Source organism: Syngnathus scovelli, chromosome 22 (assembly GCF_024217435.2).
Source record: "Syngnathus scovelli strain Florida chromosome 22, RoL_Ssco_1.2, whole genome shotgun sequence".
NCBI classification, from domain to species: Eukaryota; Metazoa; Chordata; class Actinopteri; order Syngnathiformes; family Syngnathidae; genus Syngnathus; species Syngnathus scovelli.
Genome location: NC_090868.1, coordinates 3901285 through 3927893, shown reverse-complemented (window position 1 = coordinate 3927893; position 26609 = coordinate 3901285). Strand labels below are relative to the sequence as shown.

The window sequence follows — 26609 nt, the reverse complement described above, 5'->3', positions numbered from 1 at the left end:
TTTGGACTCGTGAGCAGATAGCGTCGTTTACGATAAATGGAAATCATTTGTATTTGTGCTCGGACTGTCATGAAGCTTTTAACTTACACGTCTTCAGTTGGACAGAGACACATTTTGTGACATTGTGTAGTCTAAAACCATCAAAGTATATTGTAGGAAAAGTCTTTCCGTACATCAGCGCACCTCATTTGCCCAATTCCATTTAGCTACATTCCTGCTGGCTTCTGTAGATGTAGATGTTTTTATAATTCAATGAAAATTGGGGGGGTAAGATCTAAAACATGCTCTGTTTATTAAAAAATCAATCTTCACTGTTATGCCAAAGGCGCTCCAATTGTAAGCAAACTCAAAACTCAATTATTTATAATATTTATGAATGCCATTCAAAGGCGGATGGTAGCCTCTGCTTTTGTTTCATACTTCACTTATAATTGGTCCTTTCTTTATTCACTACATTAATCTCTACACGAGCCACACTTGGTACAGTGAGTGAGATTTATATTCCATCCAAATGCCCTGCAAATTGCTGATTTAATGTTCAAGTTCAAAACTTGATGTCATTATAATGTTTATATACTGTTTTCATACATATTTCCCCAAAACAATTTGTGGATGAATGTTCCTTAACATAAAATAATTTTCACATTCACTACCGCTGCTACAGATGTTTCAATTTCTTCAATAATGGAATGCAATAATGTTATCAAGACTAATATAGGCAGACCGGCTAAGTGCTTTTGAGAGTAATTAGCTGTGATTGACTGCTCTGAAATTTACCTCTTATAGCCGAGCAGGGTGGGGGAATGTGACTTTAATTGATAAGGTGACACCATGAAACATTGGCATCTCTGAACCATAATCGCTATATAGATATTCACATTATTCCAGGAGCTCAGACAGATATTAAGCGTCGGTGCTGACTTTGGCCGGGTATCAATTTGTGACTCCCAAGAGTAACAAATCCAACACGGCTTTCATTACCACAGGCAGTCAACAGAGAATGACAACAACAGTTGTCATTTTATGGCCGAGGCCGTCTGCTACGTTATTCATAAAGTCAATGTATAAAGAGGTATTAGGGGATAAAATGACACTGCAGTAGCGGTGGGTATGGATCAATAAACCAGCTTTACCTGTCACGATTGGAGTAAGTAATCGATATTTTGGATAAAAAAAAAAATCGAGTGAGCGATGGCTCCTTAATTAAAAAAAAAATAAATGTAACAGTGGAATTTGTGCTGCTCCTTGGTTCCCGTTATGTGCTAGCATTAGGCTAGTAGATTTTCGTCTTATGCGGTTTAGAATATGAAACCCCCCCGTTCTTCCACGTACGCTTGTATCTCCTCTCTCGCCAACAGTTGAGAGCCGACATCGCTCTTGTGCCGAGGGGAGGCTCACCTTCAGAGGTGGCGATGCCAAAAATGACCGATGTGGAAAGCCACCACTGATCAATACTAGTAATAGAAGCTATAAGACTCCTTACCTTCCCCCTGTACAGTCTCACTCAAACCGAACCAGATCGATGCTCTTATGTAACGGCCGCCATTGTACGTATATTTTGACGTGTGTCACAAATGAAAACTAGGAACAGTAGACTCTTGCAGTCTGGGGTTGACTGACAGATGATGCGAACCCCAAAACTCGGAGGTGTCGGTCTTATTTAACCATTCAGTAAGTGGATGATGTACGACTTAATTCAGAAAATTACCAATTTGAATTCTTCAGATGCATAACAATTGTGCGAAATTCTTTCCATGTTGGGTGTTAGCCCAAAAAATAGATTTCGGTAATTCTTGACGTTAAGGATATTTTGACGGTACAGGTATACTTTTTTTATATTTATTTTTCGAGTGAAGACCTCACTCTGCAGAAGTCTCATCCTGGATTTTATAAGGAATTATATAGTTCCATAAAGGGACAATGGAGACTTTTTTTTGCCTCAGGCTCCCCGAAATGGATTTCGTTTTTAAAGCGCTTTGGAAAGGGCTTTTACTATATTACTTCATTCACACAATGATTGTGGCGTATACTGTGTTAAAAAAAATGCTTGAGATATCTCGAAATCGCTGGACAATCATTGGATAATTTTGACTATTTTAGAGGGCATCGGGTTTTTTTTTTTTGTGGAAGAAAATGTGCTCATTGCCATATTTATTGAACAATGACCCATGAATGAGGACAGCAGAAAAAAGCGCAAACAAACAATTTGCAGTGTGTAAATACTTCATTGCCATAGGGGGGGTAAATGTAAGGGTGTGCAAATATAAGCAGATAGTGTGACAAATATGTCTTGGTGTCCCATTTTTCTTTTAGTTAGCATTTTTGCTCAAGGGGCAATACATTCTGACTGTATATGGGAGACATTGATAGAAGCGTCTCAGAAATATCTGAAAACTATTTTTCAACTCGTTACATTCACTGATGGACTTTGAAAAAAAATATGTAGCGTTTCAAATTGACACTGTCCTGCCGTAGTGTGTAACAGACTAAAATCCAAATGACTTCAGACTTCTCGATTGCGTTTCTCATTTTTTGCCGCTGGGAATAACCCCGTGGCAATAAGCAAGTTGTGACGGATTACTTTGCTCATGCAGAATTATGTGAGAAATAATAAATGAAATGTTTACTACACTTACGTTTGATTTTGCGTTATTATGCCAAATAAAATGAAAGTGAGAGTGACTTTAGGTGAGTGTAAAATCACCCTCTGGGGAGATTTACTATTCCAACAATTAATGACTTGAGGTGAGGATAAATCCTCTATGTATTTACTATTTGAGGATTTAACAATAAATCTCAGCAAGGATGCTTCAAGTGAGGTATCCATTTGGCAAAAGCATCTGCCTCCTCCAACCCTCACCGAAGCTCCTTAGCATTTCACGCCATGCCTCGGAGGCCATTAATTCATCATCTTCTTGCCGCCATCTTTGCATTGTCTTTGAAGCCTTTGCCTCATTAGCATATTTCAAATCAACCGCCGACTCATTGTGTGCGCGGCAGCCCAAGAGAGGCATTTGTTTTGGAAAACAGGTGCAAATCCATGTCCACTTTAGCACCATCAAATTATATTGTTGTCTACATTTGTGTGTGTTTTTTTTTTTTTCCTGCGCTTTATGATCACTAAATTAATGACGCGTAACTATGTAAGTGATGTAGCTATCCATACACCCAGAGTGACATTTATTTAGTGCAGGTTAGTTGTTTTTAACTTTTAACCACAACACAGCCTTTTTCAGACGTGCAATTTCAAGTGCGTATGTCATCGATATATCGAACTAATTACTGGAGCGAGCATCTGGCGTAATGAAGCGCTGTCATTATGTGCTTGTGCTTAGGCGAAAACGTTGTCTATGTGTCGAAGCCGTATAAGCGCAGGCAAGCGTCCAACATTCCACATCTGCTCCCTCACGCTCACTCATCCATTGCCTTGCCACTGCCGTTTTCCCCTCCGATGCTTTGTGCCTCTCCTCCGCCTCAATTTATTCCCATCACACACCCAGCAGGTGGATGAGTCATACCGCAATGACCTTTTGACAAGATAATGGTCAATGAGAGGCGGAGGTTGTGCCTCGCTGCCGCGCCGGTTGCGGACCGCCTTTTGAAACCTGTCCGTCACAAACAACTGACTTGAGAGCAAGCGGCGTGTGTGTGTCTTGTGTGTTTTGTATGCGTGTGCGCGCTATTGTCGTCGCCATCCATGGAAAATGTGATCACACGGTGTCCTCGCTCAATAATTAATCTCAGCCATTCCTTGAGAGCAATAAGTGTTGTATTTCTTACTTAAAATGAGTATATATTTTCCTTTTTTTAAAAAAGATTTAAACAGTTTCCAGGTAGACGCATAAAACAAAGAATAGAAAAAAAATCATAGAACACAAAATGATGATCATTATTGCAACTTTCTGCATGTCAATTTTCCGAACAACTCCGAGGCTCAATGTTTTTAAGAGCCGGCAATTTCTGGTGTCGAATATCATGATCAGTCTCTCCTGATGGGACATTGTTTGTACGGAGCCCAGCGCCGCGAATGTAGCCTGACACTATCATTAGCGGCGATAATGGACAGGATGTGCTTCCTGATCGACTGACAGCACAGGAAAAAAAATAGAATCGAAAAATCCATTCAAGCACAGCTGAAGTAGACATGGGATGTGTTGAGCCGGAGCATTTGGCTGAGTCATCGCTATGGAAAATAGAATGCTAGGTTTTCTGCGAAAATGTAGCGGTAAATATACAATTTTCTCTGAAATGTTCAGTTCTTGATTAAAACTCTTGAACAATATGTCAGGGATAAAAAAAATAAATAAAAGAAATGAAAAAAGCAATGCAAAGGCATAAATCTGATTTAGTGGAAGGATTAAGAATCGTTTCCTGACTCAAATGTAACCTTATTATTCTTAAGCTGTATTAAAGAGAAAATGTCATTTCCTCGGACTGCGCGGCTCATTGAAAATCAGGCGAGTGTAAAAGCGTCGCCGTTGTCCTGTTTTGTTACATCAACAATAATGCACTCAAACGAGGCCTGACTGAGAAAAGGACTTCAGCCAAATCAGTAAAAACAAACTTGCGGCGAGAGAAATCTGGCTTACACCTTCCGCCTCATTTCATTGTTCTCGATTAAGATGGAAAAACACGACTTTTTTTTTTCCTCACTTAAATGACTACTGGTTCGTCTCTGCTTTTAGAGCAACATTAGCCTCATAATGAGGTGTCCTCTTGACTAAAAATAACTTATCACACACAATAAAAAACAAAAAGATCGCTCACACTCACCAAAACGAACTGGCAAAAATTCTCAACAATGATATTTCACATAGCGAAAAAAAATGACGCAGCATCTCACATTAACAAAGAAAAATTATTATCGAGACACCTTAGAAGTGTTTGAAGTACCGTAATTTCCGGACTATAAGTCGCGCTTTTTTTCATAGTTTGGGTGGGGGGGCGACTTATACTCAGGAGCGACTTATATATGTTTTATTTCACAAATTTTTACTTGAGCATTAAGACATCACTTACTTACAAGTATAGTTGACCACTTCCCATGTTATTTTTAGTATAGTTGATCACTTCACATGCTTTTGTATCTTTATCTTGAACATATTCAAAACATAAAAAATAGAGAAAACATCAAATAAAGCAATTAACACTTTAAAGCACCATATCCAAGTCCACTGTCTGCTGTATGTACACTTGCTCTATTTTTGCTCCTCTTATATTTATTATTATTATTTATTATTTGGCCCGTTCTCAGCTCTTTGTTTGTGTTTGTCACGTTAGCATACCTATCGTTTAGCCTGTTGTTGCTATTTAATGAATTGGAGTGACACCGATGGTTTTATAAACATGTTATTCATGTAATAGTTGTCCTTAATCACTCTATATGTTACGTCAGGCCCGTTCTCAGCTCTTTGTTTGTATTTGTCACGTTAGCATACCTATTGTTTAGCCTGTTGTTGCTATTGTTTAGCCTGTTGTTGCTCGTTCATGACTGTTTTTGGTGTGGGATTTTGTCGAATAAATTGCCCCCCCAAAATGCGACTTATACTCCGGAGCGACTTGTATATGTTTTTTTCACTTTTTGGGGCATTTTATGGCTGGTGCGACTTATACTCCGGAGCGACTTATAGTCCGGAAAATACGGTATTGACAAAAATATCGTAACTTTGGCTTGAAGTCGTACACGGTGAGTTATTCAAACAAATTACCACCGATCACGGTTGTAGCCTACTTATTCCTCGTTTATTAAATCGGCGGTTTTGATCTTTGAGGTTAAGTAGCGATCGTCCGCTCACTTCTGTCACATCTGAAGAAGCTTTGTGTTGTTATTGACCTCCCATTGTCATCACCTCCATCGCACATCATTTCTTCTAGGAGGCGCCCTTTGCCTCTTGCACCATCAAGCGCTCATTAATCATCCTCACAGCCTTCATTAAAGGTGCCACCGATGCGCTCACTTTCCTTTGGCACATCCACTGCCCCCCCCTCCCCCCCCCCCCACCTCACTTAGTTTCATTTATTTTCGCCACGCCATTTTGCTTACCTCCACTTTATTTACCGCTGAACACCATTTTGTTTGCGCGTCATGGCCTTTCGGGTAAATTTAGTGGCGTTTCCACAGGGGAACGAGATAGGAACGCCTGATGTCCTCCTTACTCATCACATTCCGCGTAATATACTCATTAATTTTCTGCAAACAGTTTTTCCTCGCTGCCCAAATGCCAGAAATCACACAGAGATTTGTTCTAGGGAGCCTTATCGAACCTTTGTTTTTCGAGTTCTTCCTCCTCGAGCAACCACTCTGCATATTTTGCCTAAATCTTCCGTTTAGTACCCCCCCCAAAAAAAAAAAATCTTTTCAACAAGGGGAAAACAGATGTTAAGAATATTTTGGTCTTCTTACTTCCATTCTATCTGGTGACGTGATATTTCCAGTGGAACATTCACCTGTTGCACAAACCAATTCTTTCCTCAGCGGTGCCCCGGTGAACTTCACAATCCAAGTGGCGTTTACTGTCCCAGAAATCCAGAAACACTCTGCTGCTTTTTTTTTTTTTTTTTTTTCTCCCCCACCTGCTTTCAATTTCAGCCCTGCACCACTCTTTTCACAGCCATTATCGGAACTGATTAATCCCCGTGGACTGGTCTCCACAATATATTCCATCTCGTGAGTGACTTCCTGTGCAGAGCATCTCATCAAAAACGCCCGAAATAGAAAGTAATCCGGGGGAACTTACAGCTATCCTCAAGGAACGTTCTTCATATTAATTTTAATACACACGACATACTTGAATGGTTTTTCACAGCCTATATCACGTATGACTTTTGGTTCTATGGCCCAGTTTTCACCTCGCTTATAGAAACTGACCTCCTCAGGACTCCACTCTTAAATATCCAACTTTCAACCTTGAATATTCTGGAAAATTTTAGTTGTAAGAAAAATTTAAATTGGTGATTAAGGGGTATATTAATCAGATGACTACATTTTGTAATGGACTACAAGTAAAACTGGACAGTTGCCGAAATGAAGTCGCCAAGCAACCACTCAAGTGTGCACGGAAAGCCCCCCCCCCGCCCCCGTCACTTCAACATACAAAGACTTGATGGATGTTTCAAACTTGAATCAGACCAGATTGCCAAAGTTCGAGAAGCAGAACAAGAGAGCCTTTCGCAATTGATGCAATTACGGAAATAATAGCTCTCGCTCCTGGCTGTTGACTACTGCAAGATTTCGAAAAGAAAACCCAACCTATACTATAATACAAAGAATTCAGCGTGAATGGCTCCAATATTCCCGACTGAGGCATGACTGACTTTAAGCCGACTGCCCGTCTCGCAGAGGGGGAGCGGAGCCGAGGTCGTAGAGCTCCACTGAGATGTGGACAATTACAGGCCGCCGATGGGTTGGCCTCTAACGAGACCGCCTTTTTCTCTCACACATCATCACATGCTCTTAAGCGAAGAGCGCCGGGAATGTGTAGGAGAGCGTAGAAGAGCTGCCCTTATGCCCCTCTGCAGGGAACATGGATGCACAAATTAGCGCTGTTCAGGTTTTCTTTGATTGCTCGTCCACAAATGAGGATCCACTGTGCTGTCTTTATTTTGCCTTGCGCTGATGCGTGCTCGGGTTTGACCCCTGTGGTTCGAGGGGTTTAGAATGCCGTGAAGAAAATACATTTTCGAAGTTTTCTGACATCTCAGTCGGTGTTAACTAGTGATGAATACGTCATTATTTGCATCATGATACTTCCTTTTATAATTCAATTATTCAATTTACATTGTTGTTAAATTGAGAAAATCTGCTATGGATTTGTAGCAATCACAAAAAAAAAATACAGTACAAAGTGTTTTTTTTGTAGTCCTTAAATGAACGGACTACACATGTCTACACATGAGTTGTTTTAAGGTTAGTCGACCCTGAATGTTGTCTCATCGTAGAGTAGAAGAACACTTTCCTACACCGGAGCTTCATTCTAATAACTTCAATTACTCTTCAGCCTCCAAAATCTCTCACCGTCATGTTTTGGCTGTTTGTTTTCCACATGCCCTTGCCTGAAGGTTGCAAGATTTTTTTTTTGTTGTTCTCTCTGAATAAGGTCTATGAAGTGAACCAACACATCCCTTACATTTGTAATAATCTCCACTTTCACTATTAATATCCCATCTGTCCTTGTATTTAGTCACAAACATTAGCCACTCAATGTTTATTTAATTAGCGCGGCACTTAGGCGCTCATGTTTTGTGTTTCATATAAACCAAAGCAAGGATTTCTCTCGCACAGAGACCTTGGAAAACTGTATGTGTGAGGCAGACTTGCAAAACTGTCGTTCTGGATTAAACCCACGCAGGGAAATTGTCAGTACCGTCTGGTGAATTTACACGAGGATAGCATTTGTATGATAACATACTGTATCAACATGCATTTTGATTATTTGGCTCCTAGTGGGATGTTCCACGCTCATCGAGCTAATTGTTCATTCATCTCACGGTAAAATTGCATTACAGTCTGTCTCAGTGTAGCAGCAAATCCTCTTTTTTTATACATTTTTGTTTGCTTTTATTACATATCCCTTCCTTAATGACACTGGCAGTGATTAAAACATGCTGGCAAGCAGAAGCATTTTACTCAGCAAGTGCCCCTCTAATTAGTTTCTCCTCTTCTTCCCTGGGTGTACGTATTACATTATTTGATCGTTTTCCGATACACTTTAAAAGTACCATTTGAGATTCTCACATCAGATCTCGCTAGGGTAATTTCGACATTGTGTGAACTCCCGAGATGTGTATTGTGGATATCTCATTTCAATCTGAATTTAAACGTGACAATGACGGAAGGAAAGTGCTGTGATATGCATATCAATGCAAAAAGATTTCGAACAGATCGTCATTATTCTTTTGGGAGAAGAAATATCTTAATTTAGATACAGGAGATGATATAGAGACTTAAGTAGGGGGCTATGGAATAGATTATACCATTTCAGGAAAAAAATGTGACGTCCACTTTAGAATCAACGAAAGACCTTCCCACCTACTCTGTGTCTCGTGTGTAAGCCACCAACACAGAATTCGACCCAGGAATTTAATTGCAAATACCAACCTTTGAGTTGAACTCAATTAGTTACATAAGTCGAATTATCGTATTAGGGCAAGATGTGAGCGCGAACTAACAAATTCACCAAAGTTACTGTTTAGCACTTCACATGAGCTCTTGACTCTTTTTTAGCTGAAAATGAAACAACGAAGTCCCAGCGGTGGAAGTTTATTCATTTCTTATGTCAGAAAAGCGAGAGGTTGCAAAAGAGGACCGACTTGTCGAGAGCGGCCAAAGCGGGCAAGGGACAATAAATCATGCAGAAGAAGCACTGCCCGAGGGCCCCGGACTACTGTGGATGGAATTTTCTAGCGAGGGGAGGGAGAAGGTGAACGGGGGGCTGCCTTTGAGTACACAACCCAGATAAAGAGAGGTGTGTTGGGCATAAATAAAGAAAGGAGGGGAAGGTAAGATGTGAGAAGGTGTACATGACAAAAGGGGGCAGAGCGTGGAGGGGGAATTAGAAGCAGCAGGTACAGTTCAGGTTGGGATCAAAACACGTTTTCACGCTAATAAACGGAGGCGCTAGGAGTTAGCCAAATGGACTTTATTGGGTTTTGACGATCGGGGAAAAAAAATAAGCGCAGTAATACCTCTAATCTTTGCTGGCCGCTTTTGGGCAATACATAAGTTGCTGTGACAAATTGCTGACGGAATAATGACATTGATGTAAAGCGATTATCATTGACACAAAAATGCTCATATTTGGAATCGGGCCCCTCAAGCAAGCATTGTGGCAGCTTGCAGGATTAAGATCAATCCGGGGAAAGTGAGCGCTGGGTCATAAAGGATTTTGCTTTTAAGCACCGACTATAAACGTCATTGTCTCGCGGAGGCTAATCGCCTCATTGCACCATTTACCTGTCTGTTACAAACACGACCGCTTCACTACCAAGAACCAGACCGAGGTGCGAAGCGGTGACGCGTGATGCCATTACGCCGCCCTCGTTAAAATCTTCCCTCAGTGTGTCATCTATATAAGTAATAGCGACATCAGCCCGTACACTTTTACGTGAAAGCAGAGGTGGGAGTAAATCACAAATTGTTAGCCTAATAGCATAAATTCCCCTGTATTTATTATTTATTCATTTTTAACCACATTCTTTTGCCACACTTTCCAGACTAATCTATTTTTCAGGGCGAGAGAGAGAACAATGCGACGACTATTAAATGCCCCACTCGAGGTGAACATCAAATGTCCAATTGCCGCAATTGCCGCAACATTTCTGCTTAGGCAGGGAATTGTAATGGCTTCCTAACAGGATCAAGAGAAACCAGCACGGCCGGCGTGCAACTTTAAGTTGATTTTCTCATTTATGAACTTGAGCGTGGCCCACTGCATCACAGCTTGTACACAGAACCTGTGATTATGTCGCGCTTAGGCTGACTCACCACGGCTCTTCTCAAGAGCAGCTAAGGCTGTGGCAGTCAATTATCGCAGAATACCCAGAAGAAGAAAAAAACGTGGGTCTTTCCACTGCTAGTCATTTGAATTGCTTATATTAGCATATTAAATAACACGTAAATCTGATTTGTGGGTTCTGGAGCACGATTATTAATGATTGTGGCTGTATATGAGCACAGCGGGTTAGCTTTAGCGCGACTGTGCCCTTCATTGAAGATTCTGCCTTTACGTTGAAATTAAGACTCGGCTAACAATATTTTGTTTGGCGGTTTTACACAAGTCACGAAAAAGTGTTTGCATACATCAAAGTGATGATCCCCCATAGAAAATGTAGCATTGTATGCATTTAAATGAGACCGCTAGCGGTAAGCTGCTGAGTTATTAAACCCTTTAACGTCCGTGACAATCAGGGAACTCACTTTTGCAAATGTGCATGTAACGCCGTATTTGGCGTTCTGACTAAAACATGAAGACGGAAACCTCGCTTGATAATGTTCGAAGCATCAAAAGCATTTCAGCTAGCCTTCTTTAGCGCTTTTATAGACAATAAGACAATGCGAAAAGTGTTGTTGGACGCCTGCAAAAACCAAAAAGTGTTGCGTAAGGGCTTCTGCTTGATTCATTCAGTGCATCATAGAGAGCCGGCAGACGAGATAAACTACCCCCGCATTATTTTGGCAAGACACCACGCCGAAGCCGGCCAGTGGAATTTCTATTCAATCAGGATCCCCTAATAAATCCACGACTGCTACTTGAGCTCCTTCCGATTGATCACCATAAACAAGCCAGACATTGAGTATTATTTTTGTGCCTATTGTAAAGGATATGTTTGTCTTGCATATACTATGCCAAACAAGGCCACGCTTGTCACACTTTTTATTTTTTCAACTCAAACATGGTTCAAATGGAACAAGGGCAGACAATTATTGTTGTATTGATTTTCTTACTCTCCTTTAATGTACTATAATACACTTTGTGCATCCCTGCCACGTGAGTTAGTCACTTCCCATATCGAACAAGCCTACACAATATACAGAACCAACTCCACCCACGTTGCTAAATATATTCACTGAAGCCAAACAAAACCACTCTTCCGTTGAAGCGTTGATAAGGTCAAAGCAAAATGTGTGTGGGCATTTTTTTTTTTTTTTTTAAACAAATATTTATTGTACGACGGCGGACAGCTTTAGAGGAGCCGCTCGCACCCGTGCCGAGTGCAATAAGACCTCACGGCAATAAAGCCTTTATCTAACGCAAGCACAGAGGGCAGAGTAGACCTATTTTTTTTTTCTTTTGGGCTCTTTTTCAAAGCAAAAACAACAGGAGAGGGCTGAGGAGCACTGGTGCTTGAAAACAGCAGCTCTTCCCAGTGCACCTTTTGATGCACTTGGATCAAGGCTCTATCCATCAACATGCCGTATACAATGAACTCCCATTTCTCAAACTGAATATATTCAACAACAAGATGAATATCAGCAAGATAACATTTTTTTTTATACTCTGAAACTGTCACATAAAAGAATATTAAACATTGTATATTTAAACACCAACGTGTTCAACCAAAATCGTATCATTAATTGCATTCAACAAAACTTAGCTTAATGCTAATGTGAAACGGGCTAATGGAAATTAGCATAGATGTTATGGTGGTTATATACATTCATACAACAAAGCATTATCAAACATTGTATGGCCTAGTCACTGATTTTTTTTTTTCCAACCTATTTGCTAAAAAACTCCGTTATTGTTGTTTGTTGCGCTAGCCAAAGCAATAAGAACTTTTTAGTCGATTATGAGTCCGTTTACGGGAGGTGTAAATTACTCAGATTTTTTTACTTAGATTTAATGTTCATATAGTTAACCAAAACGTTCAACCAATCTATATAATTTAGTCTAAAAATTAGCTTGATGCTAAAAGCCTTGGACAGGCTTAAGGAAATTGGCGCCTATGTTAGGCTAATTATAAACCTTCAAGTGACATGTACACACCAGAAACGGACACATGGCACAAAGATTGAAGGCGTGCCACAATAAATTTGTATTTGCTCGTGCTGTATAACTGGGGGGGGTGAAATGATCGCAAAAAGGTGCTAAAAATGAAACGTGATTTCGCGGGGGGGGGGGGGGGTTCACTGTACAGTACACACCAGTCATCATCTACAGGGCCGCCTAGCCGAGCTGACATCAAGTACGAGGCGGCGTACACCCTCGGGCTGATCAATCATTGTGATGTATTGTGACAGACAACGTTTCACAAGACCTTTCACGGCGATTTAGATTTAAAGCCCTCGTTTAACCGTATCACACATGTTTAAATTGTAGTGAGAAAGTGGAAGACATACCAAGGTCTATGAAAGCCGTTTAAACATTGATGTCCTTGGTATTTAAAAGTTATCACTGAAAGAAATGTAAAAACAATGCCAAAAAAAAAAATGTTCCAGGAATAATGTCAAAAGGAAGTCAGTGAATTAGGGTTGCTTTAAAAAAAAGAAAAATGAAAGATCCCCCTTTTCCTTAGGGTCCCCTACACAAATGTGGTGTCCTGCTAAGCTAGGATAAACACCAGCTGTGGAGCATTACAACAACCTGGAAACAGACTAAGGAGCAGCCGGGGAGATTAATGTTAAATTGTATGGCTGTGTGCAATGGCCCAGGAGAACAAATTGCAAGCTTTACAAAGCGCTTTTTCTTCAATATTGCTTGTTTGTCAGAGGACGCTTGCATATGAATGGCTGGAAGTACTTTGTTAATGCTGTTAGGGAAATTAAATAATAGCAGTTGTTGTCCCAATTGGGGAATTCAGTCAACAATTTGCATAATTGTAGCATTTGCATTTTAATTGTTGCTTTATTTGTGCGGCTTTAAATGTCAAAGTTGTGAGGTTTTTTCCAAATTTGTTCTGTTCTTACATCCTGTGGTAAAAAAAGGAGTAGAAATGTTGTCAGAAAAATAAAAACACTGCTGTCGTGGGGAATACAATACATTCAAAACCACTTTTTTCAGGAAATAAAAAAAAAATCTTGCTTGAGTTACCAAACAGTAAATCGTCGAAATTAGTAGTATACCTTATAATGGAATATAATATAATTTATTGTCATTACATGTCACAATTACAGAGCAATAAAATTCTTCTTAGTTACAACCAGTCCAAGAGACAAAAGACTGCAAGAATCTTGTGGGGAAAAAAAAATATTTGAAAATATGCTGTTTTATTCTGACAGTGAAGAATAATAGAATATCTTTTGTTATGTACAGTACCATAGCATTTCAACACTTGGACGAAATAGTACACAGAGTTGCTCCTGAAAATAACCACAACAGTCTTCCCTGTATATATTCCGCTGGGACTCTGTGTCTTCGGACACAATGAGGAATTCCCTGCCGCCGCGAGCTGCATTAGTATTTATGCCGAGCACAGCCAAGTCCTTTGCTGATGCCGTGACCCTCAACCGCTGTCAGGTACGGGAGACACCCACATCCATTCAAGAAGCCACGGGAAGCTCAGTAGAGAGCTCCCAGTCAAAAAAGCGCTTCCTCATTGTCTAGACGCATTACAGGCTCCGGCACACACACCACCGCTGTATCCCACACACACTCTTTCAAGATCACCATCACTTCATCAGCAAGTTCATTTCCATTCGAGGCGCCATGCGCTGGCGGGTCAAAGCGCTGATTGTGTGGAGAGCTGATGGAGTCCCAAACTAGTACTTCCCAGTGCTTATAGAATAGTTGTGGGCGTCCTTCTCTTACATCACATCCTTCCATGCTGACATAAATGTTTCCCAACAGCCTTTTAATCAATGCTATTTAGGTAAAGAGCTGGTAAAGTCGGGAAATAGCGTGGAGGGACCGAGGGAGGGAGTTTGGATTAGATGCCAATTCAGCAGGCTGGATAGAGCCCTATATTTATTCCAAGGCAATTCCATTTGACCAATGACTCAATTGATACGTTAATACAGCCTCGCTAGAAGCTTTACTTCCTGTACTTGAGTGGCCAAAATAACCACTGCCTTTCTTTGAATTAGAAAAAAATGACTTCTCATTTCATAGACCTTGGAGCTTTGTCGCTAACCAAAACAGCAGCACATCTCATCAAGAGTAAAACGCTTTAATAATCATTATATGACACAGAGGATAAAGAATATATGCATGCCGATTCTGGCAGATTGCCTTCGTAAATACAGTGACATGCTTCAACACACATGTACCTGTTAATAGACAAATTTGAACTGGTCATGTCGGCCTCCAGTGTGAATCTGGCCTTTTGTTTTTCCCCCAGTCTCTTGAGATTACAAGCAAGGCCTGAGCAAAATAAAGGCAATACAGAGTGACAAGCATCAGTGAGTCGCTCACATGCATCTAATACGAGCGTTATTGGAGCCCGGGCGGCATATATCACGTATATTACCAGCACCGGTTGGGAGGTAGCAGACCTGGGAGGGATTTGATATATTAATATGAAGCTCTGTGTGCCGGGGTAGAACAGTATTTGCGACAACATTTTCAATTCAATTCCACGGCGTGCTTTAATATGACAAGAATATACGGGCGTCATATGTTAATAGAGAAATGAAAAGGGGCCCTACAGTTGTTTGCAAAGTGCACTCAGTGGCATATTAGTAGCAAAATTTACGGCGTATGGGTCGGAGTTAATGAGCATACACAAGACGGGCACACGTTAATAATGTTCAACATGAGCTGTGGGGTCCCACATCCGTCGTGGCGGTCTTTGCCAACCTTTGTTGAGTACATATTTTTAAAATAAAAAAACCTCATGGCGCACTTCCAAACAAAAATGGTGACAAAAGTGAGTACAACCTTAAATGTTCAAATTTAGCTAATTTGGCTAAGCTAAAATAGGCTTGGTAGATGAAGTCACAGGTATCTTGGGAAATTGTCATTTGTGTTTTATAGGCTATACCCTCGACCTGGCTTTGTTTGTTTGGCATCATAAGGGCACAGAAGGTTCCAGGCAGTGGTGAAATATCAACAAGCAGAACAGGGGATGTTCGAATTGATCTGTTTGCCGGTCGGGGGTTTTTGTGTGAATGTCACCGCTTGTGCATGCGGCGCCGCGTCGGACCATCCATCTTCTGCTGAGCTCTTGTTCCCCTTGCTTGGCTTCCTAAGGCGCCGCGACTATCGGAGGGCCAGATGATGCAAGATAATTGATTTTGTGACACCGCAATAATGTGAAAGCCGTAGCGGCGACGAGGGGATACCGAGAGCTCTCGACCGTGCGTCAGTTGTCTTTATTCTATACAGAAATGATGATTTTTATCCTCCAATGTGCAAGATTCCATGCGATTGCATCACTTGTTCGGAACTACTTTTTTCTTGCACGTACAAAAAAAAAGACAGACAGTTGGTCGACGTATTCATAAAGCCCCAAGTGAGGGGACAAAAAATTTCACTGAGGGATGCAGCACTTCATATACCACACCTTAAAAGTTGAATAAAACTTTAAGAGCATTGTTAAAAGCTTGTCAAGGTTACATATGATCCATTTCTAATATGACTCCAGAATGCAAATGCTCAGCCACTAATTTATACAAATCTTGTTTTCAGTACAGTTTACGAAGGATGACGCAAAGTCTTATGTAAACAAATCCAAACTTGGCCAGCCGAGCCCGCCTGCGCGTCTCGCCATCCCTCCCCAATTGATTTTCAGTCTGGACTTAAGAGGGTCACAGTAAATGTAAATTAAATCAAGCTATTTAGAAAACTTGTCAAATGAAGACGGGGTAAAACGCGGCTAATGACCACGCCAGCCCTTCCCCACAAGAACACGGCGAGCCTTTGTGTCATTGCAAAAAGTCTGACACGAACAATAGCAGCGTTGTTTGACAGCCGCCAGAGAACATGCAGTCAGGTGGGCGAGTGAAATTCCTGAATAAGAACAAAAGCGAAAAATAAAAGCAGTGTTGCACTCCACACAAAGCGGAGAAGCAAACATTATGTAACTTAGAAGAAATACAAAGATATCAAAAAAAAATCCCCAGTCGACCCTAAAAAAATATCATATAGCCTCTACGCTACAAAATTTTGCATCACGGCCTGTTTTAATGATGCGCATGAAAGCACGCGTATTGCAAAAATGTCTATTATCCGGCATCTTCTATCATCTTCAATGAGAGCCGACGCGGTCTGCGTGCTAGCTGACAATCAGTCAACAAACACTCTTTTGCGCCCGTGTATTTATAGCTCGCCCAGGCAAGGTGACTTTGTGAAGATTATTACCACGAACGGAAGCATCTCCGTTTCATCGGGCGGCGGATGTTTATTTCGCTTGTCACCGACGAGGAAGACATCTAAAACAAATCAATGTCCAAATGACATCACCCAAATAAAATACGTCCCCCCTCGGTCTCGTTCGGCAGCCCGACGCATTTGAGGCGGTCTTACCTTCGTATGATCGGATGGGAAGATTTTAAAGTTGACTATGTAAGGGGAATACAAATTCTCCGAGAAATGTTGCGTTAAATAAATCAGCCGGTGGCTTCATTGTATTCTTGCCGCAAGACATGAATGAGGTTTTCGGAGGCGCAGTTGGATAATGAGAGCACAGTGGTATGACATGAGCAAAGATAAATCGTGTTTTCAAAAATATGTTGCTCATTATTAATAATTCAGAACTGCCAAAAAAATGGGATCAAAGAAAAGTACAGGTTCATAAAGTCTGAAAAATAGCAACTCAGGTTTTGGGCCTGTCACCACTGATTGAAGTAGAAAACACGAGAAATAATTATTACACTTAAGCGCCCAACTAAACCAAATCATCATTAAATGCGTTGCTCATAGGTGAATTAAAAAAAAAAATCCCTTCCAATTATCAGGCACAGTTTGAATTTCATTGCAGGTAAACCAACTGTAAACTTCACATTCTCAAAAAGCTCAATTGGTCATTATTTTTTTTTGTGCTTCGCAGCAGGGCAAAAACTGCCGCCTGCTTTGAATTTAAAAGAAAAGAAAATAGACTAATGCACATTAAGAAGAGATTGTACGTGTATAATCGGCCTCTTGAGTAAATGAGGTGCGGTGGAGGGCAAGTAAAGGTGAGATTGGGGGGGGGGGGGGGGGGAGCGTATCTACTGAACTGGACCAAAACTTTCTCAATCTCCATGAGCCTAAATTGCCGATTATCCACAGGGCTGAAGATATAAAAACTTGATTTGATGACTCTCTCGTTCATCATTACTGACAATGATTGATTGCATTTTCAGGTTCCTAACTCAAATTATAAATAAAGCCTAGGGTGCCTTTTTGCTCTTTTCTCCAACTGTGTGATGTCTCTCAGCTTTTATGTTAGAAAGTCTTAAACGTCTCCCTAATATTCACTTTATGTCCTCGGTGATACTCAGCGTTATCTTCCAAAGACAAGCTAGTATAAAATAGCCTAAAAGGGGACGTATTATGGAAAATTGACTTTTTAAGTGCTTGTGTACAAATAGTAGTTTCTCCGAAGTGGCTGCCTACTAAAGTGTGAAATCAAACAACCACGTAAATCTTTGATCTGCCTGTTTTGGAAAAATGTGCGAGTCGTTATGCGGAAGGATTCGGTGCCACTTTCAAGCAATTAGCGTCCAAAGTGAGATCATTCAAAGGCACGAGTGAAAAGGTTTTACTTGCTCCGCCCCTTATTGTCATGGTAGCAAATGCTTGAGCCGCCCCACTCAGATTTTTGCATATTTTAAGTCAAGTATCTTGGGTTTTAATTAAATGCTCAGATAGTTGTTGCCAATAAAACTCCTGCCAAGTCATCCGTTTAGTGTTGTGCCTCGGTAACCTGCGGTGAGTTTGTAATGATCACCATGCCGGCCTTTGAACTCCAGAGAAAATCTTGTTCATCAGAACTGCGAGAAACATTTGCATAATAATTCATGCGAATGCTAATGTTTGACTGAGCTCGCTTTTGAATCCTTGTTTAAAAAAAAAAACATTAGCAAAAATAACAACAAGCAATGTAAGCCCTCTTCCCCCCAAAAAATATAAAATACAAATTGTGCAGGAGTGCCTCTCTTGAGGTCTCATTAGGGCTAATTGATTTTTTTTTTTTTTTTTTTGCCGAACCGTCTGCACTCTAGCTTCGAGCGCACCAGTCTTCCATTGGATTCCTTTCCCATTCTTTTAACACTATTGTTTTCTAATCTGATGCAAGATACTATTTTATTTACACCATATGAGAGCAGAAGTTAATGCACCAGTCGGCCTGAGCGGTTGTCCTGCAGGGCCGTTCGGTGCAACCCCCCCCTCCCGTGCCCCCGCGCCCCTCTGGAGACGGGTGAAACGGAGCGTGCTCAGTGGGGAGGGAAACGAGCATCTGTTTTCATCATCCGGAGAACACCCGAGCAAACTCTTCCTTCGCTTGCTATGAAGCCCGATGGGGATTTCACAGTTTGGCACATTTTATTTGCTTTAATATGAGGCAAACAGGAGCGTGAGTGTGGGCTTCCTCACAAGGGGGCTCCCTGCTGTTTAAGAAGTTAGATGGAACATCGTGAAATTAATTCACATAAACTTTTAAATAGTATTTTAAAAAAAAACATTGTGTGTGGGTGGTAGCAAATTTTGCATTTTGGGATAATTATTTTCCGCACTATAAGGCGCACCGGCGCCCATTTTAAAACTTTGTCCGTATATAAGGCGCACTGGATTATAAGGCGCACCTTCAATGAATGGCCCATTTTAAAACTTTGCCCATATATAAGATGTATACATTTGGCCCGCGGGCCGGACTTTGGACACACCTGCTGTAGTGGCTCAATATTTGTCCATATATAAGGCGCACCTGATTATAAGGCGCACTGTCGGCTTTTGTGTGTGTATATATATATATATATACACACACACACACACATACATATTCCCTTAAAATTCCCGTTACTATTAATGTAAGATTTTTTTCAAATACACGTGAGATCCCGCATGCATGTCAACACATCCAAGAGCAAGACAACAAAGATCGTATCGCATGATGTGCTTTCTTGACAGCAGCTCCGTCTTCGTTATTTCTGCATAACATCTGCCATTCGTCATACTCTGACATTGTTATTCAAGCCCTGTCATTTGCCAACGAATGATATGAATCATTTCACTTCTGCTTGTGCGGAAAAAAAGTCAATATATTGGTTTGGTTTTATTCACTTGTGCTAGCCTTACCGGCTTTTCGATTTCTAACAGAAAAGTATCATGCATGATGTATATGTCCATTCATATCATGCCAAACAGACCCGTTGAGGCTTTCCACACCCAAGGAAACCTCAAGTACTTTACTGGACACACTTTTAATAATCTGGCAACCAGTGCTGCTATTTGGTGGACCGTCTCGTCTTTTACGACCCTGAAACGAACATTGGCTAATAAATTTGCGGGTGCACTCGGGATCAAGATGAAACCCTCCCATCTCGCCGACCCCGCCGACCCTTGTACTCTTTGCCCTCAATTACCAACGACACTTTTTTGGCATTCACACTCCGGGTAAATGATCATCACTTTCTCCTCATCAACTTTTTCGACAACTTTGGCCCAAAGGCTAAAGAGCAAAACAGTCACTGAGTTCAAAATTGAGTTCACTTCAACAGTATGGTCATTAGATCACATTTGTTCAAGAGACATATGCTTAAGCAACAGTCAGCATTGTTATACCGCCGCCACACTTCTCGCTTGTTACCCGATGGCCGTTTCGTCCTCCCACTCGTTGTCAACAACATCTGGAAAATGCAGTCGTAATAGCTTTTGCATTTATTCATTCCAGACAGAAAATTGTACATTCGTTCCTTGTCGCAGTAATTTGCATAACCTCACATGCAAATGTACAAATGTATGAAATGATGGGGAAAAAAATACATTGATTATTGTGTTTGAGCCATCCAAAACAATTCAATGTAATTAAACTGGTTTTACAACGTGTAATCACTGAACATTTAGAAGAGACAATAACCGTCGTCGTGACTTTCCACTTGATTTCCCGTTCACTACCGTTAAAATATTGCAGTTAAGAAAACACTAGCAGAATCGCCGCTAGCTGATAACAGGGTCTAGTTGCGAGTAGCCCTCGCAGTCTCTCCACCACCGGCAAAATCAACAATCCAGGGTCAGCGAACACCGAAATAAACGAAACTCGCAGAGGACCCTTGCTATACATCTGTTCATCGACATCCAACGCTTTGCGCGGGCTCTCACTGGAGCCTCCGCGCATAAGTGCTCGATGATTCAAACTCCCACACTTTTGTATAAATAAACTGCAATGTACAAACATACGGCAAAATATGCGCATGGTCAAAGTATTGTAGATAACAAGACCTGCACCAAGAACTACAGAAAACTGTTTTGCAAAAAAAGTCAGTTTGGGGCACACTTAAGTTAGGATACTCTTGAGTCAACACAGAAGAACCATCTTGTGTTTATATTTCAACAGTACATGTAAGAGGAGTTTCCCCTCAGGGAGTTACTGTAATGATGATACAAATTGATCGCACAGTTTGCCTTTTATAGACGCAATATAAATGTATAGGCTGCTCCGACATTGATTGATATCAGGCAATTCAACTACTAGTTCTCTGGTGTAACGTCAATATGAGAGGCCATTGTCCCCCGGTTCTATTTTAAGGTTGGTTGCTTCAGAGACATTGGCCGCAGACATACCATGACAACTGACACGGAGCGCGAGCCAAGACACTGTCGCAGCGTCCTTCCACCCCTGCGGCGCTGGCATGCCACTGCGTTAGCCCACTTGACGAAGGCTCGCCTCTTAAGTAGCCTTGTCTCGGCTTTAGAGGCAGAGCATGCTGAGAACTGTGAAGAGGCCCGCGTATACTCCTGGGATTTAAGTGGGCTCTATCGTAGGCACCTTTGTCCTTGTTGACTTCTGGTAGCTCAGACGGAGTCTTTAAAAAGAGCATATATGCGTCACTGCAGCGTCTACTTAGTTGATTTATAGCAAAATAACCACAGAAGGTCTCCGTGAATATTTTCCTCCTAATGAACATCAGTCAGAACTCAGCAGCTGCTTTCGTATTAAATACTAAGCCCGATGTATTCCAGTAAAGACTTCCCATCCTTGAGTGTTCCATAGATGTGCATTCTTTAACCCTCAAAAATCTTCCGTCCATTCCAAAACATCTCTTCAATACCTTGACAGCATTGGGACCTTCAGTACCCAAGAACCCACGAAGATCCTAGTGGTCATCTTCTCCTTGCCATCATCTGACAGTGGATTATCAGATTCCTGATCGATATAAATCTTAGGACCACCCAAAAATAAGTCGTCTGCCCACTTCTCTTTCTCTCCAAATCCATACTTTGGTAGATGATGCCACTTGATTGCGACTTCTCCATGACCAATACTGCCACCCACCCACTCTGTCATATCTGGGTAGTCTTTTTTCATTTCTGGGAATCTATCTCCCAGCTCCCAGCACTTTCTTCATCCCAAGGAAGAGCTGATGATACAATTCTACGATCATCCATCACAGTCTGTTTTACTCCCACAAAACCTGCCCTGCTTCCTCCTGACAGTCTGCCATCACTTATCATCCCGCAGCACCTTCACTCCAAAACAATGCCAGCTTGTTCAGTCAACCCCCTCTGGTATGATCTGGCACGTTATCACTTCCCTTTTCTAGTTTTACCTTCTACCTCCTCTTCATCGCTCTCTGGCATTGCTTCAGCTTGTCTATCTTTACCATCCATTGGTCCATATGAATCCCTCCAATTCCAGAGTAATCTCTTTCCCTAAACTACCTATACTTCAGCATCAGGTTTGTATTTCGGCCTACGAGCCAGCAAACTTGGCTGGATGGCATTTAGAATTCTGGCGAGGGGCAGCTTTAGCGTTAGACTCAGCTGTGTGTCTTGTACTTGCAGTGCTCGTCGCCGACTGTGTGAAGGAAATATAAAAAAAAAAGTATTAGCTACTTGAGCAGTAACCTCTTCGTAGCCGGCTACAGAACAGATCTGTCTTATTACTTTCCTCACAAGGTATACATTTTTTGACCTTTGTGGTACTTTACTTTTCTAGGCTACTTTATCTTTTGATCCATATCCTTGACCCAAAAACTTGTCACGTTTTCTTCGTCTTCGTTCTCATAATCAACGCAGCAATCCAGCAATGCTTCATTAGTTGACTGTAATATCTCACCTGTGTCCCCCCACTCATTGTGTTCCCTGATAATGAACACTAATAGAATTAGCTTCTATCAAGCTAGCTCATTCTGCGCATCCCTCAGCTCGGTGCCACAGCTGCAAATTCGTCCAGCGTGCATATCGTTGTCATAAAAAGGTCTGTTGTGTATGTATGTAGAAACGATTATTCTGCTTGTCGACTATTATCTAACAGTAGTCTCGATTCGTCGATTAATCGGATCATATTTCAGTCGCAGCTTTTATGACCGTCGGAAATTTTTAAGGTATGTACAAATTAATTATAAAGGCAATAGTGGACTCAATTGATATTAATTTGAAACGACTTGTTCCTAATGATGCCGCAAATGAAATTGAAGGTGATATTGTGACCTTTAAATTTGGAGCTAATAGATAAGCGACATCGGCTCCTGGTATGTTAGCAAAAAGACGCTCACCTTACACACTCCGTGGGCCAAACATTCAGTAATTACTTAATACTATTTTTTTGTCCCCAAGTCCAATTACCCGTGGCATATTCTTTTTGAGCAGATGTATTTTTCGGGAGGGCAAAAAAAAAAAAAAAAAAGTATAATTATCCCTCAGTGCCTTGAGCAGAACTGATGACAGAATGCGATGATGAAAGTATAAAAGAAAACTCATCAGTGTCTTAACACTGGGGGTCAAATTTCATCGTGCTTTGTCTGTTAGCTAATTACGTGCGTGGCGCCGTAATCGTGTTTCAGATACATTTGGCCGGAATGTCACTCATCACACCCCCTCCCCCTTTTTATCCTCTCAAGTAGTATCACTAAATGTGACCGTTTTTAATTATTAGGTGAGAAGAGACGTAACAAAAAAAATTGCAGTACGTTTAAATTAGTAACTGGAAATTTAGCACACCGCTGCACTACAATGAATTGCCTCATTAGTCTTGACATGGATTATTAATATCGCCGCAAGACCGTCGGACGAATTCACCTCGCTGTCATCGAATATACAAAAAGAGAAAATATGAGGGAGAATCGTAAACATCGATACGCAATTTCAAAGTTCACATTTGAAACCTGTGGCGGTAGAGGTTTCTTGCAAGAAGGTGGTTTAATATTTAAGCGGAAACCTTCAAGGTTTTCGCCGGAGGTTTTCACAATGCTGCCTCCTCATTTATGCATTAACGCATTTATAATAGTGTATGGGCTGCCATGGAAACAAATACAGGTTTTATTTATTCACTGAAGGTGCAGCGTGAGGAATCACTCGAGGTTTTAGTGTCTTACTCAAGCGTCTTCCATTACACAATGATTGCGGGGGATCAAAGTTTCCAGTTCCGAGATGCTGACTCCATGACTCCTGGGGCATTCATATCATAACAATTGGGCGATATTGCAAATAGATTTCCAGCCACGGGAAATTGAATCAATATGTACTTGTATGTTATCTTTTCTTGCAGAGTGGCGCTATTGGACTCGATTAGTATTATCGTGCTTCGATATTTGCCGAGGCAAATAGAACAGATAAATGTAAAGTGATGTGTTGCCACAGTTTCCTTTTTATTTCCACGCCCTGCAATTTTAGCAGATCGCGAATGCCTTTATTCCAAGATTGTATTTGTCGTCGCTAGGCCGCACCTGCACCCCCCCCCCCCCCCTTCTCCGCACACCCCTGCTTGGTGTTTTATTATTTTTTATTATGCAGCACTGCAATGGATGGATGGATGGATAGATGCACAAGATCGATAAGCTTGCATTACTGGACTTTATTATGTCAATATTTTCGGATTAGACCCACCTATGAGTCTATAGCAGTTTTTATATGTGCAAATAATTTGTACTTGGAGTGGGGATGGTGTACAAGTCGAGACAGAGACGTCAAGTGCCCCAAGATGAGCAACAGCTCCCGGTCCCCATGCGTGCACACTCCAATCCTTGAAATCCACTCCTGCATTTCTCGCCCTCCCCCTGCCAACGCCACTCTGTGATTGGCTGCTGGCTCTGTGTCAGGAAGAAAGAGCTGCTGTGTTGAGGCCGAAAACTCGGGCACAATCTGGAGGGGAGACGACAACCAAATACCTCCGTGGAACATTACATGTAGGGACAGTCAACAGGAGACGTCCAAGGGATTTTTTTTGGTTTTGCACATGGAGACGAGTTGGTTGTGCTTGTGCAAGCACGGCCGTGACTGCGCGTGTGTCGCTGTAATCAAGTCCCGCTACTCTTAATGAAACTGAATGTGCCGTCTTGAGATTTAAATCTTTCCATGGAGGAGACCTAGCTGCTCCGCTTTTTGCTCGCTGACGCTGGCCGGTTGTGACTGGCGCAACATCCCGCAAAAAACTCTTCCACTGCAAGAACTGTGATGAAGGAACCGTAGATATTTGCGTGGCAGAAGCAGCGTGGGATCTCTTAATATTTTTTTTTTACGCTTTTGAATTTTTTATTTATTTCTGTTTCGAGACCCGAAGGCTTTTACCGGACACAAGTGTCTTCGACGGCTCTGCATCAGGTGAGTTTAAATCCGCAGTTTTTCTCGAGCCATTAGCTCGGTGACCTTACCTCACCAGCCCCCTTTTTAAAACGCTCACCCTGCGTTATTTTGGGCTGTGCTTCGTTCTACTTCTTGAGTCATGTTGTCGAGCCGCAGGAGGAGGAAAAAAAAAAACGTGCATGTCCATTTTTGGGCTTTATGTTAACCAAACCGCTACAAAGCAGTAAATAGAACAGACTGGGGATTAACCACACATGGGCTTAGCCAGCTGTCCCATTCCGAATGCATTCATTCATCCAACCTGCACGTCAATGGATCGCGTTTAAATAGTATGCTGTACAGTAAATCTTATGTCCCGTGTTTTTTTTGTTTTTTTTTTTTTTAATCAGCTGACGTAAAACATGTAGCTAACAAGTGGCACAATGATAAAGAATTTTAAAAAATCGCAATATTAAGTATAAAACGTCAATATTGATATAATAGTTATTAACGCCATATTTAATCAGAATTAGTTGTGTGGATAGTTATGCTGTCACTTGTGTGAAGTTTTGTTACCTCATTCTCATGGAATTATAGAAAATATTCAAAATTATTGTCATACATGCTGAAAATTTTTAAAAACTCGTGGAGTCTGCCCCTGATAATTTAAGACAATTAGCAAATCTGACATTAAGTCCTCCTCGGCAGTGGATTGTATATGTATATATAGTGCTGTGCACAAATCAGTAGTAAATCAATTTGAGTCCCTATTTGGCCATGAAAACAAATGTGAATTATTAATGCATAGGATCGAGTCAAAATATGTGAGTGTCTTCGCAGTTTATTTTATTTTTTTTTTAATTAAAAAACATTTTGAAAAGGTTTATTTTTCAGTATCTGTGACTACTAAACTGGTATTCTGGGGGGGAAAAAAGTAGTATTGAACATCCCTTGGCGGGATAGTACATCTGTAGAGACAGAAATGAAGAGTTTCACAGCTAAATGAATCATTAAGCTGCTGTTAAAGTATTGATCATTTTTGCATAGCATCAAGAATTTACCATATGCCAGCAAGTATTATGTTTGTTTACATGTCCTCTGGCACGGTTTGTGCACAAATGTCTGGCGCCTAATTTGTTATAAGACTGTGACATCAGTGTCATCTTTTCGAAAGCGTTTTGGATTGCGCGTTAGCATCAATCTTATCTCATATTACTCGTTTGTATTGATTTTAATATTCGTAATGGGAGCTCGCACCTCATTGTTATGAGGTGGGGAGCCACAACCTGCAAATGATAATAATAATAAAAATGTCAAATTCATTATCTACGGTGAGAGTCACAAGTTGTTCATCTATTGTTCTCATACCAACATGTTAATTTAGCTCCGATTAAGTTGTAGATTACTGTAAAGTTGTACCATTTCTTGGCAGCATCAAGTAGTCTTGCAATTGTTGGCTATAAAAGAAAACTATTGGTTAACTGTGTCGTGCTGATGAATGCGCCTCGCTTGAAATTAATATTCTTTACG

At 41.1% G+C, this 26609-nt stretch overlaps 1 protein-coding gene across 3 annotated transcripts in view; it reads left to right on the top strand.

Moving 5' to 3' along the window:
* The window catches only part of large1 (LARGE xylosyl- and glucuronyltransferase 1), a 95251-nt gene that overhangs the window by 26150 nt on the left and 42492 nt on the right, over window positions 1-26609 (top strand). Inside the window, exon 1 of one of the 3 annotated variants that reach the window (XM_049760663.2) lies at window positions 24612-25118. The exons of the other annotated variants lie outside the window; for them this stretch is intronic. The gene's annotated coding sequence lies outside the window, so the exon portion shown is untranslated. Of the gene's footprint in view, window positions 1-24611; window positions 25119-26609 lie in introns of those variants that run through there. 3 annotated transcript variants of the gene reach the window in all.